Source organism: Salvelinus namaycush, chromosome 16 (genome assembly GCF_016432855.1).
Source record: "Salvelinus namaycush isolate Seneca chromosome 16, SaNama_1.0, whole genome shotgun sequence".
NCBI lineage: Eukaryota > Metazoa > Chordata > Actinopteri > Salmoniformes > Salmonidae > Salvelinus > Salvelinus namaycush.
In genome coordinates this window covers 25,245,962-25,260,574 of record NC_052322.1, presented here as the reverse complement: position 1 = coordinate 25,260,574, position 14,613 = coordinate 25,245,962, and the positions used below count along the sequence as shown (strand labels likewise).

Below are 14,613 nucleotides of genomic sequence, written 5' to 3'. Positions count from 1 at the left end.
TAAACCTGACACCTAAAACACCAAAGTATTTTAGGAACAAACGCTCTCACGGGATAACTTACCTTTGCCAGATAAGGTAAAACATTTATTTTTTTAACCTTTATTTAACTAGGCAAGTCAGTTCCTCTCTCCTACATCCCATCCTTTACTGACCTGTGTACCTGATAAAATTGCCTCGCCTTACAACTAACGTACCAGTCCGTTGGTCAAAGATCGAACGCTTCTGCCTAGATCAAGGACTTGACTTCCGTGCGGCCCAGTGGGACCTGAATATCTACCCTCTCTCCTCACAGCACTCTTAGCCACCACATGGTCCTTCTCCTTTACCTCCACACCCATATGGGCGGGAACCCAGCAAAAGCTTCCCACCACTACCATCCTCTCCAATCCCATTAACAGCACCATCATCTCCACAAACAAGTCTCCCCTATCCGACCTGCCCGTCTTCACACTACTCAACACTGCAGCCGAATCAGAGAAGATCACCACTGAGTGGTTTCACCTCCTCCACCTCCTCCACCCATCTCAGACCTATAATCACAACCATCAACTCAGCCGCATACACTGACATATAATCTAACATTGAAATCTGGGATATACACCCCTGCCTAATCAAAAGAGAACCATCGCGCTCTCCAAGAACCTTGGCTGGTACGTAAAACCTGCAAATTCAGACAAACAAAAAGGCATACTGGGTTCGCACTCAAAAAGATGTCACTAAGCTTACTTCATTATTCAATGTTTTTTATTATTTTCACTGCATCGGGGATAGCATACATAGACGTTTCGGCTTTACAGCCTTCTTCAGTGTAGGTAAAATTGTATTTTAATTCAAAACAGTATTTGTAGAAAACAGATGAGCAGCAGGTGCTTTTAATCCTTGTTGCCACTCATCTGCCAATCAGGGATGTGGCTTTTCTGGTCTACCTGTAGACAAATTAGTAACAAAGAAATAAATATATTTCGATTTGTTTAATGCTTGTTTGGTTACTACATGATTCCATATGTGTTATTTTATAGTTTTGATGTCTTCACTATTATTCTACAATGTAGAAAATAGTAAAATAAAGAAAACCCTTGAATGAGGAGGTGTGTCCAAACTTTCGAGTGGTACTGTGTATAGATAATCGGTTTTATTTGTTTTTATATACAGATGGTTCAAAGGATCCATGCAGTGATAAGGTGGAGGCAGGGAAGTATATACACAAACAAAAAGGTGTAATGGGTTCACACTCAAAAAGATGTCACATAAAGCTTACTTCATTATTCGATGTTAAAGATCATGTTGAATATTGGACCCGCTATATAGACGACTGCTTTATGATCTGGACGGGTTCCTAAATTAAATGAATTTCTTAATTACATTAACTCTAGAGTACAATCAATTTCCTTAAATATGGAAAATAACTATACATTTCTTAGATTTGTTACAAAGAAGGGACAATATCTAAGTACTAGAGTTTACAGAAAACCTACAGATAGAAAACACTATATTGACAGCTGATACTTATCACCCTCTCCCCTAAAAATAGGTTTACTAGTAAACCAACTTCATAGACTGCATTGCATCTGTGACACAGAGGAAGAATATGATAGACAATCAAATTCTCTCCTTGAGCGTTTTGGCTTGAGAGGATACCCGATACCTGGCTTGATAAAGCTCAAAAACAACTTAAGCTTGAACAGAAGCCAGTTACTTAATAAATCCCAACAAAAACATACACTTTTTTCTATAAACTGTATACTTACTTTCAATGATCGCCGTCATGACATTGTCTATTATCAATAAATATTGGCACATATTATCATCAGACTCCTCTTTAAATTCTGCCTTCCAGAATCCACCTTTACTCACCTATAAAGTATCAAGAAATCTATCAAATATATTGGTTAAATCCGATGTGGTCAAAGAGAGAAAAGAGGCATTCAGAAAAGGATGCTTCCCTTGTAGATCTTGTACCTCTTGTAGCACCATAAGGAAATGTTCTAACTTGGTATGCACTCAAGACTTCTAGGACCTATGAGATAAAGTAATGTGTAAATTGCACTACGAAATTAGTTATTTATATGTTAGTGTTCTTGTAATAAGATTTATATTGGAAAAACATCCCGTGCCTTGAAAGTACGCCTTGGAGAACATAAATCCACCTCGCAAGTTGCGAGACACTTTATAGAACAAAATCTTTCTATTAATGAATTGCGTTGCATCAGAATTGAAAAAGTTCATCCACCACGTAGGGTTGACTATGACAACAAATGACTCCAAAGAGAAGTGGATATACGAATGTAATTCTGTATCTCCACATGGTTTAAAATTAATTATTATATTTCATGTTCCAATAAGCCACATTTAGACTGTTATACAAGAACAATGTCCATATCAGATTTTGCATATCTTTTATGAGTTGGCCCCACATATCTATGAACGGTTGTGCCTAACGTCCTTTGTGGAAGACTACCTCATGAATTGATATTATATATTTGGGTGAGTGAACAACTGGGGCAGTTGATTTGTGAGTTGCCCTTGGTGCCCGCTCCCATACCCTATAATTATTTAAACATTTTCAAAGTAGCCACCCTTTGCCTTGATGACAGCTTTGCACACTCTTGCCATTCTCTCAACCAGCTTCATGAGCTAATCACCTGGAATGTATTTCAATTAACAGGTGCCTTGTTAAAAGTTAATTTGTGGAATTTCTTTCCTTCTTAATGCGTTTGAGCCAATCAGTTGTGTTGTGACAAGGTAGGGGTGGTATAGAGAAGACAGCCCTATTTGGCAAAAGACCAAGTCCATATTATGGCAAGAACAGCTCAAATAAGCAGAGAATCAACAGTCCATCATTACTTTAAGACATGAAGGTCAGTTATATGGAACATTTCAAGAACTTTGAAAGTTTCTTCAAGTGCAGTCGCAAAAACCATCAAGCACCATAATGAAACTGGCTCTCATGAGGACCGCCACAGGAAAGGAAGACTCAGAGTTACCTCTGCTGCAGAGAATAAGTTCATTAGTGTTACGAGCCTCAGAAATTGCAGTCCAAATAAATGCTTCACAGAGTTCAAGTAACAGACACATCTCAACATCAACTGTTCAGAGGAGACTGCGTGAATCAGGCCTTCATGGTCGAATTGCTGCAAAGAAGCCACTACTTAAGGACACCAATAAGAAGAAACTTGCTTGGGCCAAGAAACATGAGCAGTGAACATTAGACCGGTGGAAATCTGTCCTTTGGTCTGATGAGTGCAAATTTGAGTTTTTGGTTTCAACCGCCATGTCTTTGTGAGACACAGAGGTGGTGAACGAATGACCTCCGCACGCACGTGTGGTTCCCACTGTGAAGCACGGAGGAGGGGGTGTGATGGTGCTTTGCTGGTGACATTGTCAGTGATTTATTTAGAATTCAAGAAACACTTAACTAGCATGGCTACCACAGCATTCTGCAGCGATACGCCATCCCATCTGTTTTGCGCTTAGTGAGACTAGAATTTGTTTTTCAATAGGACAATGACCCAACACACCTCTAGGCTGTGTAAGGGCTATTTGACCAAGAAGGAAAGAGATGGAATGCTACATCAGATTACGTGGCCTCCACAATCACCCGACCTCAACCCAATTGAGATGGTTTGGGATGAGTTGGACCGCAGAGTGAAGGAAAAGCAGCCAACAAGTGCTCAGCATATGTGGGAACTCCTTCAAGACTGTTGGAAAAGCATTCCAGGTGATGCTGGTTGAGAGAATGCCAAGAGTGTGCAAAGCTGTCAAGGCGAAGGGTGACTACTTTGAAGAATCTAAAATATATTTTGATTTGTTTAACACTTTTTTGGTTACTAGATGATTCCATATGTGTTATTTCATAGTTTTGATGTCTTAGTAATATTGTACATCATACCATGCTGTGCTATGGTGTGGTGAAGAGTGCCGTCTATGGCTCACATAGCCTACCTCGTAATCTTGTATATAAATAAGATATAAATAATATGGCTACAATAGGTTCTGCTGCACAGGGCAATACAACCTAACAACATGGCCGTGACTTCACTAATGAATGATCAGGAGTGCAACTACACAGCACTACTGAGCAGCACCATCATCCTCACACAACTGCATGAACTTGAGTGTATAATGCATCCACCACATGATTCCAAGCCTACATTTTCCACTCAGCTAAACATATCATGAATTATCTTAATTGAACCGTTGTAATCGGTTTATCATAATACAATATAGCACAATAACACATTTACAGAATCCCATCACTACTGACATGGTGTATTCCAATACGCCCATTCACATGAATGGCATTCGGGACAGGCACTACAAAGCCAGCCCAATTGCCGATAGCTCAAATCCTTATTTCAGCATACCCGGAAGCTACAAAGACAGAGGGACAGATACAAACAAACAGCTCGCTCATCCATAACATTGATAAGTACAATTAACGGCACTTAAATTAAAAATGAAAGCTTGTCTGCGTATTCCTTATACTATTCCAAACTGTTACTGAAGGGAGGTAAGAATAATGTGTGTAATGTATGAACTAAGATCGCTAAGTTAACTTGTGTGTCGACCCACATTGCTAATGTAGCTGAAAACGGAGCAAGGACGGGGAGATGAGTGTGTGTGGCTGTGTTAGCTTACCAAATGCTGCTCACGGCCAGTGACGGACTTCTCCGTCACATTACCTTCCTCCACTCTTGAAGCGACCAAGTTCGGGAGCCGGGATAGATAGTCAACCGTGACATTTTATTTTCCTCCCTTGTGATGGACACAGAACCGGAAGGGCCAGAGCTCCAGATACCACCTGGTCACGCGAGAATTCCGGTCCTTCATGGTCTGGATCCAGGTCAGGGCTCTGTGGTCCGTGTGCAGGTCAAATTATATCCCAAGAAGGTAGTACCGGAGGCTATCTAGTGCCCACTTTATAGCCAGGCACTCCTTCTTGATTTTCGAATACCTGGTTTGCCCACTGACACTTCAGGAGGTTAAGCGTGAGGCCTGCATCATGGATCTTCCCCAGGCCTCTGCTAAGATGCTGTATGTGCTCCTCCCAGGAGTGGCTGTAGATCACCACGTTGTCCAAGTGGCCAGCACAGCAATCGTCACAGTCCTGGAAGATCTTGTCCATCAGCCTCTGGAAAGTCGCAGGGGCCCCATGAAGGCCAAACGGCATAACCTTAAACTGGAACAGGCCCATCGGCATCCGGAAGGCAGTGTTCGTCCAGGGGCACCTGCCAATACCCTTTGCAGAGATCCAAATGTGGTGATGTAATGAGCTCTACCTATTCTCTCCAGTAAGTTGTCAATGCGGGGCATGGGGTAGGCATCAAACTGGGAGATGGCATTCACCTTACAGAAGTCCACGCAGACGCGCAAAGAGCCATCCTTCTTTGGGACAATGACAATGGGGCTGCTCCATTCACTTGACGATGGCTCGACAACATCCATTTCTATCATGGTGTGGACCTCTTCCTTGAGGGCTACCACCAGCCTCTCAGGCACAGGGTAAGGATGCTGAAGCACAGGGTTCTGGTCAGGCTTCCAACGGATGACGTGTTCCACAACCTTTGTTCCTCTTGGCCTCTAACTGAAGAGGGCCGGATACTTGCCAAACAGCTGCTTCAGCTCATCTTGCTTTAAAGTGTATGACCTCTACTCGTCCCTTCCATGCCTCTGGGACCCCGTACGACACGTCCTCTTCTTCTACTCTGTGGACCAGGAAGGACATCCCCTTGGACAGTTCCTCTCTCTCCTCCCAGGCCTTGAGGAGGTTCACATGGTAGGTTTGCTTCTCCTTACCCTTGTCCGGGGGCAGCACCTCGTAGGTCACCGGGCACATCTTCCTCCCGATTAGGTTCGGCCCTTGCCACTGCACGAGGAGCTTGCTGGTAGACGAGGGAATAAGATTATGAGTGAGCTCAAAGTCATGAGGGATCAGGCTACTTCCGCTGCTGCTAAGCAGAGCAGACCATCATCAGTAGTCAAGACTCCAGGCCACCCTCCAAGAGCGGCTACACCTTCGCCGTGTCCCACAGAGTCAAGCTACCACCCTGATGTGGACTATAGCCAACCTCCTCACCAGGCCAGTGCTGCACCTTCACAGCGTTACGTCGGTGCAGTGACCCGGCAGTTTTTTCCTCCAAGGGCTCACCCTCATGCAGCAGCCTATGAGCCATGAAGAGATGCCAGCCAAAGGCAACCAGAGCACCCACCAGGTCACTGAACAGGTCAAGTTCCATGGATAGCTGGGCCATAACCTTAACCCCATCCACAGCCCTCTAGAGGCTCCAGTGCCGCAGCAGCAGTGCAGACCTACAGAGGGCCTAGGCCATCAACTCTAACTTCAACAGCCGAGACCCAAGTCAGATCCTGCCAGCTGACGGGAACAAGCTCTTCACGTATCAGATCCTAGTGGATCACCTAAAGCTAGAAGAAGCCTGCCTAGTGGTAGATTCATATCTCAACTCCCCCATGCCTTACTCAGACACCATGGCAGCCGTGAACGAGAAGTTTGGACAGCCACACCATATCACTCTGAAGAAGATAGCCAGTGTCATGGACTATCCCGATGTACGCCTTGGAGATACAGCTGCCTTCGAGAAGTTTGAACTACAGGTCTAATCCTCAGTGGGCATGCTCCGGACACTGGGTCCAGATGGCAACATAGAGCTGATGTGTGAGTCTCATGTGGCATGCCTACTCAGCAAGCTACCATCCGAGATGAGGTCAGACTTCCACTGTCACATGTTTCGTCAGCCAGGTACTACATACACCTTACTTGAGTTCTCAGAGTGGTTACAGTATGTCCTGGTGTCAAGAATATGATGGCCAGTCATCAAGAAAAGTGCTTAAGGACAGACTTGGGCAGAAGTCAGAAGGGCGAAACGTGCAACATCCATCCTTCAAGGAGCTAAAGACCACCCGGAGAGTGCCTGGTAAGCACAGTCACAGAGGTGCTCTACTTGGACAGACCAGCTGATTGTAATCGCGTCCTACTGAAGGTGATCGGGGTGCTCCTACACCCTGGAGACGGTACCCTAGACACCTACGCTATTCTGGACGACGGGTCCGAGCATACCATGCTCCTTCCAGATGTTGCACAGAAGCTTGGGTTACAGGGGAACACAGAATAACTAGCCCTCAGAACCATTCGCCTGGACATCCAGACCCTCTGTGGTGCATCAGTGACCTTTCGCAACTCTAATGCCTCGCAATCCAAGACCAGTTTCCAAATCAAAGGGCCTTCACTACAACCCGCCTTGGACTAGCAGACCATTCCTATCCAGTGACCAAACTTCAGAAGTGGTACAAACACTTGGTTGGTCTCCCCCTACAGTTGTTCATCAAAGCCAAGCCTCTAGTCCTCATTGGTGCAGATCATCCTCATTTGATCACCCCCATCGAACCAGTGAGGTTGGGTCCTCCGGGTGTACACCACCTGAGCCAAAGTGTTGGTCCAGCACCTATGGCATAAACATCGTGACTGGAATGACCCTCTTCTCATTCAAGATCTTCTCCAAGCTTGGAACAATTGGGAAGGAGAGCTACAGATACTGCCACACATCATCCTGCCTAGGCGCTACGTACCTGCAGATGTCTACCAGTCGAGTGTCACCAGAGAGGTCCATGTGTTCTGTGACGCTTCAGAGAAGGCCTACGGGTCTGTTGCGTACCTGAGAACAGAAGATAGTCAAAACAAGACCTACCTGTCATTCCTGATGGCCAGGTCCAGAGTTTCTCCTTAGCGACTACATTCCTTGCCAAGACTGGAGCTCTGTGCAGCCGTCACTGCTAGAGAAAGAGCTTACCTTGAAGATAGACCAGACCACGCTGTGGACATATTCCACAACATTGCTGATGTGGCTGCAGTGGAAATCCTGCCACTTTAAAGTTTTTGTAGGCACCCGGGTGGCTGAGATTCAAAAACTTACAGACCTCCGTGCATTGTGCTATGTGGATTTGGCGAGGAATCCCGCAGATGACATCACAAGAGGCAAGACTATGAAAGACCTTGCGGAGCCCAACAGATGAAGCCAAGGACCCCCGTTTCTCATTCAAAGTCCAGACGAGTGGCCAGCTAAGCCAAACGTTCATCGTGAAGAGAACACGTCTGAACTCCCAGAAGCCCACCTTCTGTCGTGTCACTGCAGTTGCTGGACCCCAAGACCCAGATGTGAGCCAGTATACCACATCGTGCGTCGAGAAGAGATGGGGGATAATCTTCAAGTGTCTCACCATGAGGGGTGTACAGTCGTGGGCAAAAGTTTTGAGAATGACACAAATATTAATTTTCACAAAGTCTGCTGCCTCAGTTTGCATGATGGCAATGTGCATATACTCCAGAATGTTATGAAGAGTGATCAGATGAATTGCAATTAATTGCAAAGTCCCTCTTTGTCATGCAAATGAACTGAATCCCCCCCAAAACATTTCCACTGCATTTCAGCCCTGCCACAAAAGGACCAGCTGAATCATGTCAGTGATTCTCTCGTTAACACAGGTGTGAGTGTTGACAAGGACAAGGCTGGAGATCACACTGTCATGCTGATTGAGTTCGAATAACAGACTGGAAGCTTCAAAAGGAGGGTGGTGCTTGGAATCATTGTTCTTCCTCTGCCAACCATGGTTATCTGAAAGGAAACACGTGCCGTCATCATTGCTTTGCACAAAAAGGGCTTCACAGGCAAGGATATTGCTGCCAGTAAGATTGCACCTAAATCAATAATTTATCAGATCATCAAGAAATTCAAGGAGAGCGGTTCAATTGTTGTGAAGAAGGCTTCAGGGCGCCCAAGAAAGTCCAGCAAGCGCCAGGACCGTCTCCTAAAGTTGATTTAGCTGCGGGATCGGGGCACCACCAGTACAGAGCTTGCTCAGGAATGGCAGCAGGCAGGTGTGAGTGCATCTGCACGCACAGTGAGGAGAAGACTTTTGGAGGATGGCCTGGTGTCAAGAAGGGCAACAAAGAAGCCACTTCTCTCCAGGAAAAACATCAGGGACAGACTGATATTCTGCAAAAGGTACAGGGATTGGACTGCTGAGGACTGGGGTAAAGTCATTTTCTCTGATGAATCCCCTTTCCGATTGTTTGGGGCATCCGGAAAAAAGCTTGTCCTGAGAAGACAAGGTGAGTGCTACCATCAGTCCTGTGTCATGCCAACAGTAAAGCATCCTGAGACCATTCATGTGTGGGGTTGCTTCTCAGCCAAGGGAGTGGGCTCACTCACAATTTTGCCTAAGAACACAGCCATGAATAGAGAATGGTACCAACACATCTTCCAAGAGCAACTTCTCCCAACCATCCAGGAACAGTTTGGTGGAGCCCCTTGCCATAAGGCAAAAGTGATAACTAAGTGGCTCGGTGAACAAAACATCAATATTTTGGGTCCATGGCCAGGAAACTCCCCAGACCTTAATCCCATTGAGAACTTGTGGTCAATCCTATAGAGGCGGGTGGACAAACAAAAACCCACAAATTCTGACAAACTCCAAGCATTGAATATGCAAGAATGTGCTGCCATCAGTCAGGATGTGGCCCAGAAGTTAATTGACAGCATGCCAGGGCAGATTGCAGAAGTCTTGAAAAAGAAGGGTCAACACTGCAAATATTGACTCTTTGCATCAACTTCATGTAATTGTCAATAAAAGCCTTTGACACTTATGAAATGCTTGTAATTATACTTCAGTATTACATAGTAACATCTGACAAAAATATCTAAATACACTGAAAAAGCAAACTTTGTGGAAATTAATATTTGTGTCATTCTCAAAACTTTTGCTTTAACCCCCCTGCAGTCTGCACTTTGGAGGAGTTTTGGAGAGAGAGATTGGCTCCGTTACCACTGCCCTCATAACTACAGTGGGTGCCTAGTCAGTGACCGAAGAAGTGCTCAGAACTGTCCTCATTGAAGTGAAGGGTATCCTGAATTCGAAGCCCTTGGGTTACGTGTACTGCAGTATCGCAGACCTGGACCCCGGGACTACTAACCTCCTGTTGATGGGGCAGCCAGACGAATCCCTGCCGTAAGTGGTGTACCCGGAGACTGAGCTCCTCAGCAGACGTCAATGGAGACACTGCCAGATCCTGATGGATCACTTCTGGGCCAGCTACATCAGGCACTACCTACCCAGCCTGCAAGCCCGCCAGAAGTGGCATGCCATCCCTGCCGACCTCAAAAGGGATGTGGTGGTTATGTTGTTGCACCCCCAGCTTCTGAGAGCCCTCTGGCCTATCGGACATATCATTCAAGTTCACCCAAGCGCAGATGGTCATGTGAGGTCTGCCGAGGTCAAGAGCAAGGACAGAACATACACCCGTCCTGTTGTTCGGCTGGTAGTCCTCCCAGCTCTCCCGGACAGAAAAGACGATGACAGTATGCCTACAGTAACCCCTCTCAAAAGCTGTTAGCCTTTCTCAGGAGCAAATTGACGACGCAATTTGGGGGCGGCTGTACGAAAGACTATTGAGAGTAAATATTAGTTAATCATAGGAGAGCTGTAGCTCCGCCCACCGGTGATGTGGAGCAGAGCATGCTGGGCGATCTCTAACTGAGAAAAGGAAGTAACTAGAGAAAGTACACAAGCCGTGATAAGATCTAGCCATCTCTCCTGTGATTACCTCGTTAGCATTCTTTGCTTTAGCCAAGGCCAGTGTGCATCCTTCAGAAATGTGAGGTCATATTTCTTACAATTCATGTGTTGTGAACGCACTTCCTTATTAGGCTAATTAGCGTTTTTACCGCGAGCTAGCAACTAAGCTTGCTAACCCTGTTGTTTCTGTCAACTCATTTCAGACGTTTAGCATTTCAGTGTCTAGTCTTATATTCCCTGTGGTTATATGGATGTATACTGTATAGATTATGTGGGTATTATTTTTTTTAGCAATGAGCCTTGTGGATGCATTATACATTCAAGTTCATGCAGTTGTGTGAGGATGATGGTGCTGCTCAGTAGTGCTGTGTAGTTGCACTCCTCTGATCATTCGTGAAGTCACAGCCATGTTAGGTTGTATTGCCCTGTGCAGCAGATAAACTATAAATAATATGGCTACAATAGGTTATGTAATTTAAGTTTGTATTAAGCCTATACCTGCCATTTACTATTGTATTTAATTTCCCCCTTTTCAAAACCACACACCCCCTTGGTTAACACAATTGTCAAGCCATACACTGTGCTGCTCTATGTGAATCAGCATCATTAAACCACCTCAACTGGAATCCTACCGGTCTTTCATCTGTGCTCTTACAAGCACCTGGGAGAGAACACATAGTGCCAAGTAAGACCTAACCCTAAAGAATATACAGTCCACCAAGTCCTCAACTACTCTAGCGGTCAAACAGGAATATGGTTCAAATCGTTTTTCCCATATGGGAGTTTAGAAAAACTTTAAATCAGGGCTGTTTCGTGTAGGCTTACCCTGGCGTGACGTTTTGATAGGCATGTAAATCTCTCGGAAATGGGGATTTTTATCAATATATTCTGCTCTGTTTAGTTAATTTGCCTTGTTAAAGGTTAAACAAAAATTATATATATATTTTTTTAATGTACTCTTACTGGAAAATGCTAATTAGCATCAAAGTAGACATCATGCAAAACTACAAAATCCCTGCACGTCATCTCTAGCTGACGCCTTTGCTAACATGTATTGTGTCAATTTAAAACTTGCACAAGACAGTTCACAGAATTGTCTACTCAAAGAAATGTTGCCAATTTATTCAATACTACATTTAGCTAACATTAGATAGTTCATCCAGAGTTTCTTAACTTTGCCTTGATTTGGCACACTCGTCCAGATCATCATGGCATTTGTAGTTCTTTATGATAGCCACATTAGCAGGAAATTAGCATTTCATTTTGAGGTAAATACAGGTGAATATACTGATAAAACTCACCTTGTCCTAGAGAAATTTAAATGGTTATCAAAACATCACACCAGGGTAAGTCTACATGAAACACAGCCCTTATTTTAATAGTTTTTAAAATCCCCTATGGGAAATGGTGGAAAAACAATTGGAACATTTACGTTTGACCGCTAGGTTTTATACACTGCTCAAAAAAATGAAGGGAACACTAAAATAACACATCCTAGATCTGAATGAATGAAATATTCTTATTAAATACTTTTTTCTTTACATAGTTGAATGTGCTGACAACAAAATCAGGTTTAGCGTGCCGATTTTGTGTGTCATATGGATTGAGCAACTAGCACTTCCATTGGCACAATCTGACAGTCACACAAAATCACACAAAAATGATCAATGTAAATCAAATTTATCAACCCATGGAGGTCTGGATTTGGAGTCAGACTCAAAATTAAAGTGGAAAACCACACTACAGGCTGATCCAACTTTGATGTAATGTCCTTAAAATAAGTCAAAATGAGGCTCACTAGTGTGTGTGGCCTCCACGTGCCTGTATGACCTCCCTACAACGCCTGGGCATGCTCCTGATGAGGTGGCGGATGGTCTCCTGAGGGATCTCCTCCCAGACCTGGACTAAAGCATCCGCCAACTCCTGGACAGTCTGTGGTGCAACGTGGCGTTGGTGGATGGAGCGAGACATGATGTCCCAGATGTGCTCAATTGGATTCAGGTCTGGGGAACGGGCGGGCCAGTCCATAGCATCAATGCCTTCCTCTTGCAGGAACTGCTGACACACTCCAGCCACATGAGGTCTAGCATTGTCTTGCATTAGGAGGAACCCAGGGCCAACCGCACCAGCATATGGTCTCACAAGGGGTCTGAGGATCTCATCTCGGTACCTAATGGCAGTCAGGCTACCTCTGGCGAGCACATGGAGGGCTGTGCGGCCCCCCAAAGAAATGCCACCCCACACCATGACTGACCCACCGCCAAACCGGTCATGCTGGAGGATGTTGCAGGCAGCAGAACGTTCTCCACGGCGTCTCCAGACTCTGTCACGTGCGTGTGAACCTGCTTTCATCTGTGAAGAGCACAGGGCGCCAGTGGCGAATTTGCCAATCTTGGTGTTCTCTGGCAAATGCCAAACTTCCTGCACGGTGTTGGGCTGTAAGCACAACCCCCACCTGTGGACGTCGGGCCCTCATACCACCCTCATGGAGTCTGTTTCTGACCGTTTGAGCAGACACATGCACATTTGTGGCCTGCTGGAGGTCATTTTGCAGGGCTCTGGCAGTGCTCCACTTGCTCCTCCTTGCACAAAGGCGGAGGTAGCGGTCCTGCTGCTGGGTTGTTGCCCTCCTACGGCCTCCTCCACGTCTCCTGATGTACTGGCCTGTCTCCTGGTAGCGCCTCCATGCTCTGGACACTACGCTGACAGACACAGCAAACCTTCTTGCCACAGCTCGCATTGATGTGCCATCCTGGATGAGCTGCACTACCTGAGCCACTTGTGTGGGTTGTAGACTCCGTCTCATGCTACCACTAGAGTGAAAGCACCGCCAGCATTCAAAAGTGACCAAAACATCAGCCAGGAAGCATAGGAAGTGAGAAGTGGTCTGTGGTCACCACCTGCAGAACCACTCCTTTATTGGGGGTGTCTTGCTAATTGCCTATAATTTCCACCTTTTGTCTATTCCATTTGCACAACAGCATGTGAAATTTATTGTCAATCAGTGTTGCTTCCTAAGTGGACAGTTTGATTTCACAGAAGTGTGATTAACTTGGAGTTACATTGTGTTGTTTAAGTGTTCCCTTTATTTTTTTGAGCAGTGTAGGTATTACGACTCATACTGCGGCGCTGTCATACTTTGTATATACACTGACTAGACTGACAGGGGGCGCTGTTTTGAAGCCACCACACCATAAAGATGAGGACTGCTTTTTGGGGGGAGTGCCAAAATGGCCGACTAGTGGCTTCAAAGTGTTTCATTGGCCAATACATAAGATCAGCAATCCAGGGTTTATATACATTGGTTAATCCTTACCACATACATGAATAGAGGGGTTGGTTGTTTAGCAACAAAACAGATGCATGCACCACTATGGGGCAAAACAGACAGGGTTGGCATAGAGCACTTTTCTCTCAAATACATTGATACAGTTGTTGGTTAGCAAGCTAGTGAATTTTAGCCATATTCACATGAAATCAGTAAGAACACCTCAAAACAAGGCATGGTATCATGAACAAGATGAAATGAGCCACTTAAAATAACCCACATAGAAGTTTGTCATTGTTGCTATCTGGCCATCCAGAATCACAACACATATAAACATACACTTTGTTTTCATGACATTGTCAGCTAACCCATCTACATGAAGGACTGCTTCTTCTGGGGAGTGCCAATATGTCTGGCTGGTTGCTTCAAAGCATCTCAGTAGCCCATACATAGCATCAGCAAGTCAGGGTTTATATACATCATTGGTTAATCCATACCACATAGTGACTTGACAGTATTCACACCGCTTGACTTTTTCTAAGTTGTTTTGTTACAGCCGGAATTTAAAATTGATTAATTTGTAATTGTGCCACTGATCTACACACAATATTCAATAATGTCAAAGTGGCGTTCATTTATAGGTATTTCTAAAAACATGAAAATGGAATATTAATATTCAACGCTTTTGCTATGGCAAGCCTAAGAAAGTTATGAATAAAAATATGCTTTAAGTCACAAATTGCATGGACTCACTGTG

General features: G+C 44.8%; 1 protein-coding gene across 1 annotated transcript in view; it reads right to left on the bottom strand.

Annotated features, from left to right (window-relative positions):
* Window positions 1-727: 727 nt before the first annotated feature.
* The window catches only part of LOC120061213 (guanine nucleotide-binding protein G(I)/G(S)/G(T) subunit beta-1-like), a 73,986-nt gene continuing 60,100 nt past the window's right edge, over window positions 728-14,613 (bottom strand). The window contains exon 11 of the mRNA XM_039010842.1: window positions 728-927. The gene's annotated coding sequence lies outside the window, so the exon portion shown is untranslated. The remainder of the gene's footprint in view (window positions 928-14,613) is intronic.